This window comes from Nannospalax galili, unplaced genomic scaffold, assembly GCF_000622305.1.
Source record: "Nannospalax galili isolate Female #2095 unplaced genomic scaffold, S.galili_v1.0 scaffold762, whole genome shotgun sequence".
Taxonomy (NCBI): Eukaryota; Metazoa; Chordata; class Mammalia; order Rodentia; family Spalacidae; genus Nannospalax; species Nannospalax galili.
Window position 1 is genome coordinate 2,719,788 of NW_008350126.1, and position 7,213 is coordinate 2,727,000.

The window sequence follows — 7,213 nt, forward strand, 5'->3', positions numbered from 1 at the left end:
TTTGTCTTTTCTGATAAGTTTTAGTTTAAAGTCTATTTTATTAGATATTAGAATTGCAACAACTGCTTTTTCCTTAGTACCCTTTGCTTGGTATATTTTTTCCATCCTTTCACTTTAAATTAGTGCCTGTCCTTGAAAGTGAGACAAGTTTCTTGCAGACAATGAAAAGATGGGTTTTGTTTCCAAATCCATTCAACTAGTCTGTGTCTTTTGACTGGGGAGTTCAGTCCATTGATATTTAAAGTTATTAACAAAAGATGTGTATTGATTCCTGTCATTTTTATTTCTGTTTACATTCTTGATATAGCTGTACTCTCCCCAGTTATACCTTCGTTAAGTTTCTTTCCGTAACCCCTTGGGTATAGTCGTTCCTTTCTTCAGCTCTTTGTATTGCTTCAAGAAGTCTCTGAAGGGCTGGTTTTGTGGACATGAGTTCTTTCACCCTATTTATGTGGTGGAAGATTTTTCTTTGTTTTTCAACTATTACAGACACTTTTGCTTGGTAAAATAATTTTAATTTCCATTTCCCCTTTGGCTAAAACTGTTGAGCATTTTCAAAAGTATTTCTTATGCATTGTGTTTCATCTTTTGAGAATTTTCTGTGTAGCTCTTGCCATAATTTTTAATAGGGTTGTTTTGTTCATGTGTAATTTTTTACTTCTTACTTTATTCTCAATACTGACCCTCTGTAAGATTTCAATGGGTAAAATATGTTTTTCCGTGCATCTCTTTTTGTGTGATGGTGTTTGCCACTATAGATAAGCTTTTTCATTTCATGAGGTCACATTTGTCAATAGTTGATTTTAGTGCCAGTGTTCTCAGGGTCCTATTTATAAAATCTTTTCCTGCTCCTGTAAACCCTATTGTATTCCTACTTTTTCCCTGTTCAGATTCAGGACATCAGGTCCTATGGTGAGGTTCTAGATCCATTTGGAATTGACATTGCCTAGGTTAAGACATTTATTTATATTCATGCTGATGGAGCTATCCACTATATCTAGCACCATTTTCTGAAAATGCTGTCTTTTCTCCAATGTGTATTTATGCCCCTTTGTCAAAAATCAGATGGCTAGAAACACAAGTTCTTTTCTTTTCTTTTCTTTTTTATGAATTCATTTAGCAGTTTATCCCTACCTTCTTTCAGTTCTTTGATTTCTTTTTCTGTGTTCTTTAAATTCACTGAATTCTTTTAACATGTTTATAATTTGTTCTTTTGAATTCCATGTCTTGTGTTATCTCTAGGGTATTCTCATTGTACTCCTCTAGAAGACTGATGGTACTTGGTGGGGATATATTATTTTTATTTTTCTTTTTATTTTTTTCTCTCTGACTTTGACATGTGGATTTCTTTTGTAGTTTCTGATTCTTGTGTGAGATTCAAACCTTCCTTTGTTGAGTTTAGGTCTGCTTCTTTTAGTAAACTTTATGTGTCTTTGTGGTTTATTTGTTGGGCATGAAAAGCTGGTTGGTCTAGGCTTCAGATTCTCTCTTTTGATTTTATATTGGAGTGGCCAAATTGCTGTCATCTTGCTGCTCAGGAGTTCCCACAGAGGCACAAGTCAGATGAGGATCAGATGCTCTCAGTCTTTGTCCTAAGGTTTCGTTCCCTCTAGGAAAGATGCTGGCCTCAGGAATTTGAGTGTTGGGCTGGCCTGGGAACAGGGCCCAGGAAAGATGCTGGCTCCAGGAAGCTGATGGTTCTGCCGCCCAGGAATGCAAAGGGAGGTGGAGGCAAGAAGAGGCCCAAGGTCTCCTGAGGACTACAGGGAGGAACTGGGTTGGTCTGGATGCAAAGGATCAGGAAGCAGTGGAGATTCTGGGCCAAGAGGTCAGTCAAAGGGTCTGGGGTGACAAGACAAAAAATGTGCCAGCCCCCCTGCCAGGAGGAGAGATGGGGTGGGGGTGCTGGGAGGGTGAATGAGGCTGGGGGAGTCAAGGCATAGTGGGCACAGCCAAACTTACCCAGGAAAGCTGCTGGCTCCAGAAAGCTGTGGGGCTGGGCCTCCCAGAGATGCAAAGGGAAACAAGGATGGGAAGATGCCCCGAGGATTCCTGGGGACTAGAGTGAGGAATTGGGTTGGTCTAGATGCAGAGGATCAGGAAGCAGTTGGGACTTTGGGCCAAAAGGTCAGTCCAGAGCTCTACGGTGCCAAGACAGGAAATGTGCCAGTCCCCCTGCTAGGAGGAGAGATGGGGTGGGGGAGCTGCGAGAGTGAATGAGGCTGGGGAAGTCAAGGTGCAGTGAGCACAGCCAAACTTACCCAGGAAAGCTGCTGGCTCCAGGAAGCTGTCTCATGCATTTTTTAAAGATTTCCCTGTAGCCCCAGCTTGCCTGAAACTTGTTATGTAGATCAGGCTGGCCTCAATCTTACAGAGATCCATCTGTCTCCCAAGTGCCAGGATTAAAGGCATATACCACCATGCCTAGATCCAAAAGATGTATTTTTAGGGGCTAGAGGGATGGCTAAGTCGTTAAGAGCACTGACTGCTCTTGCAGAGGACCCAGGTTCGGTTCCCAGCACCCACATGGTGGCTAACAACCATCTGTAACTCCAGTTCCAGGAGAATTCGATGCTCTCCTCTGACCTCCATGGGCATTGCACAACACAGGTGTATTTACACACATATATGCAATACACTCATACACACAAAATAAAAATAATAAATAAGAATTTTTAAAAGATGTATTTTTATATGGGAGAGAGAGAGAGAGAGAGAGAGAGAGAGAGAGAGAGAGAGAGAGAGAGGTATCCAGGGAGGCCAGAAGAGGATGTCAGAGATTCATGAGAGCTGGAGTTACAGGCAATTGTGAGCTGCACAAAATGAGTGCTGGGAATGAGCCCCAGCCCTCTACAAGGGCAGCAAGTGTACCTAACTGGTGAGCTACATTTCATTCACTTTTACTGTTATATAGTATTGCTATTTTTACTATATCCAAACCTCTTTATTCATTCCAGTTTTGTGAACATTTGCATTCTTTCCTATTTATCTGTTATGAATGCTCTTAAATCTGCCTCCTATGATAAGCGTGTTGATATTCCCTTTATTGGGGGAGGGTATGGGAAGATGCATGTCATGGTGCACATATGTATGTCAGAGGACAACTTACAGGAATCATTTATCTCCTTCCATCATGTGGGTCCCAGGGATCAAACTCAGGCTTTTGCCTACTGAGCTATCTTACCAGCCCACATGTCATGATTCTATTAGTGTGTATTTCAGTGATGGAACTCTAGGATATAAAGCTTCTCATTTTGTGCTTTCATTTTGTGGTCTTCTGACTTGCAATCCCTTTTCTCAATTTTTAATATCATTTCAGTAACTGTGTTTTATTACCTGATTAGGATAAGGATTTTAGGGACAATAAATTAGTATTCCCAGGAATGCACAGAAATTTCAAAATTATGATTATTTTAAGCCTACTTCTTATACTCTTTACAGTATTATTTGAATAGCTAAAACTCTTTTTTTAAAAAAAATAAAATACACTAATTGTAACAGTACCTACAAAGAACTACAGCCTACAGGAATATTCAAATCTGAAATATATAATTTAAAATTCGTATCTCCTAATAAGGTAACAGCCTCTCATGGAATCATATTTGATCCCTGGGACCCACATGATGGAAGCAGATAAGTGATTCCTATAAGTTGTCCTCTAACATATATATGTGCACCATAACATGCATCTTCCCATACCCTCCCCCCAATAAAGGGAATATTAAATACTGCCCATTTGAGGACTTATTTTTGCTTTGAAAATATGTTATGCCATGAGAGAGAACTCACAGGATGTAGACTGAATGGCCTCACTCAGTATTATACATTGTAATTCAACTCATTTTCCTGAAAATTTTGTGATTTCATTTTTCTTTAGGGCTGAACAATATTCTATTTTATATGTGTGCCAGATTTTCATTATCCATTCATCTGTTGATGTACAACTAGGATGGGTCCATTTCCCTACTACAATAAATAGAGCAACAACAAACAGGGGTGCGAATATATCTATGGTAGTGTATAGAGTTCTCTGGTTTCATGCTCAGGAGTGGAATACCTGGATCATATGGTAGTTGTAGTTTTAATTTTTTGAGGACCCTACAAACTGATTTCTATATTTCTATTTCTATGGCACTCCCATCAGCCCTTTTTCACATCCCTTCCAATATTTCTTGCCAGATTTCTTGATAATAGCCATTCTGTCTGGGGTGAACTTGTATAAAGTTTTTTAAATTTGCATTTCCCTGATGAGTAGGAATGTTGGACACTTTTCAAAATAATTATTGGCCATTTGTTTTTATTTTTAAATTTCTATCCAATCCATTATCCCACTTGTTGATTGGTGGTGTTATTTTCTTGGTATTTAATTTCTGCAGTTCTTTGTAAATTCTGGGTATTAGCTCCTTGTTTAACGTATAGCTGATAAAGATTTTCTCCTATTCTATGGGCTCTACTGACAGTTTCCTTTGCTGAACAGATGCTTTTAATTTCATGTAGTCCCATCTTTTTATACTTGAGGCTAGTTCCTGTGATACTGATAGTCTATTCAGAAAGTTCTAGCCTACCTCTGTGTCTGGAAAAGTATTCCCCAAGTTTTCATCTAGAAGTTTCAGCATTTCAAGTTTTAAATTAAGATCTTTGATCCATTTCTAATTGATTTTTGTACAAAGATAAGTAAATTAATTTCATTCTTCTGCAAGTGGATATTCAGTTTTGCCAGCACCATGTGTTGAATAGACAACCTTTTTCCAGTATACATTTTTGCCCTTTTTGTCAAAATTAGGTGGGCCTAGTTCTGTGTGTTTATTCCTCAGCCCTCTATTCTGTTCCACTGGCCTACCTGTCTGTTTTGTGCCGGTATCAGGCTGTCTCTATCACTACAGCTCTATAGTATAATTTGAGGTTGGATATTGTGATACCTTCAGCTGTGTTCTTACTCCTGAGGATTACTTTGGCTATTTGTGGTCTTTTGTGGTTCCATATGAAATCTTGGATTGTTTTTTCTAGATCTGTGAAATATGACATCAGAAGATTGACAGGTAGTACATTAAATCAGTTGATTAATTTTTATAGTACAGCAATTTTCACAATATTCTGCCAATTCAGGACCATGGAAGATCTTTCCATTATATAGTATCTTATTTTATTTTCTTTCTCAATATCATGAAGCCTTCATTGTAGAGGTCTTGCTTTTCCTTGGTTAGGTATTTCCTAGGTACTCAAAGTTTTGGAGCTATTTTTGTATGAGATAATTTTCCTAATTTCTTTCTGTGAGTATAATCTTGATATATATATATATGAAAGCTGCTGGTTTTGTTGTTTTTTAATTGTAGACATAAGTTTAATTACTCACTAGACTACCAGATGGATAGATGTGTTAAACAGTTGAGAACAAAATCCATAACCTTAGAGACACAGGTACTCTTAGACCAGTTTAGGGTTAGACATTCGATAGACTAGACTATTTTTTAACATTGAAAATAAAACCTTTTGCTACAAAAATCAAAACAATGTATTAAGACTGGCTTCCAAAATTGTACAAATTCCCTTTTAAGCATGATTTTAATTTTTTCATACTTATTTAAATGCCACTTTCTTTAGCCTACATTTAGTATCCAAATACTAAAACTTCATCTTAGAATTTAGTTTACGCATCAGAATACTCTTAATTGTTCATCAAGATACTTCCCCTAAGCCATAACAGCTTACATCTTCCCTTTAAGTTGTGTATGTTTTCACATTGTCATTCTTTTCTATTCTGTAGAGGGGTTGAGTGTATGACTCAGCAAGGGAGCACATTTGAGGCCCTGTGTATGATCCCCAAAACGAGAGAGAGGGAGAGAGAGGGAGAGGGGGAGGGGGGAGGGAGAGAGAGAGAGAGAGAGAGAGAGAGCCTGAAGATAAAAGATTATTAAAGATGTGCACAGTCTTCTTCACTTCTGGTATAGTGCAGCAATTTGTCATCTATCCCATAGTAGTCTGTCAGATGAATGAGGCTTGGTTTCTTGCTGTCTTCAGACACAGCTGCAAATCACATAGCAACAGCTGGCTTATTTCTCCACTTCTTTACTAACAGCTGTAATCCACATCTGTCATCCATCCATCTACGCATTTTGGCTAGTTTTAGCCTCCAAAGAAAGTTTTCCTTCTCTTGAACCTGTGTTTCACTAAATTTTTCCCTTTTCCCTTCCTGGGGAACCCCCACGCACGCCCTCTGAGGACTCTAGGGTCTCCTGGGCTGCGGATGGACAAACTGACATAAGACATTCTATTTCTATTTTGCATAGTTTATATGACATTGGGGGGGGTGACTTATAAAACCACAGATTCTTACAGGCTTTTCCTTTTCCATATTTGAAATGCACATGACACACCCCCTCCCCCACCTTTCCCATTCTCAATATCGTGGCAGCTCCACCCCTTTTTCCCAATGCTCACACTGGCCCTGAATCAACTCCAGCTTGTTGGAGGAGCCTGGGGTTACAACCTGGTTCACCGATTTTGCTTTTTCTTCCTTCACTCTTATTTAAGGTTCCTCATCTACTGAATCATTTGGGGAGCACTAGATGACCCAGGATCAAGTGACTTAGATTCACACGTATTTACATTCTTCGAGTTACTTTTCAAACATGGCATTTTCTTCAGATTCATCATCCTCTTCCAAACTTTCTTGGAATTCTAAAGTCTTCCTCCCTGGAAGATGCTCCTGTTTCTGGAAATGTCTGATCATCATCTTCATTCTCTACTTTGAGTCGTTTCACCATGCTACAAAAAGAATGAAATGAAGACCTTATTTTCTTTAATCTTTCTATAAGTGTTGCACTCCTAGGTTGTTTTCCTGAACTACTTATATGGGGTGATGGTGGCCTCCCAGAGGTCTAGATAGAGTGTCAGGTAGAACTTCCAATGACTCCAGGGTCAGGGAAGTGGCAGGTAAAACCTCCACTGAGTCTGATGGACTTTCCATCTTGGAAGTGGAATCTTGATTTGCTTCTCCATCAGCCATCTTCACTGCAGAGACAAACAGCTCGCAGCTGTGGCAATAAATAAACCGTGCCTCCTGATATATATATATTTAGTAACCTGCTACTTTACTGTGTTAGATCTGACAGGTTTCTAGTAAATTCTATAGGGTCTTCTAAGTATAAAATTATGCCATCTGAAATTAGGGATAACTTGGCTTTTTTCCATCTTTTTATCACATTTATGATTT

The 7,213-nt window shown here is 38.8% G+C and overlaps 1 pseudogene; it reads right to left on the bottom strand.

Annotated features, from left to right (window-relative positions):
• Positions 1-5,911: 5,911 nt before the first annotated feature.
• LOC103745430 lies at positions 5,912-7,006 on the bottom strand (annotated as a pseudogene).
• Between the last annotated feature and the right edge of the window lie 207 nt (positions 7,007-7,213).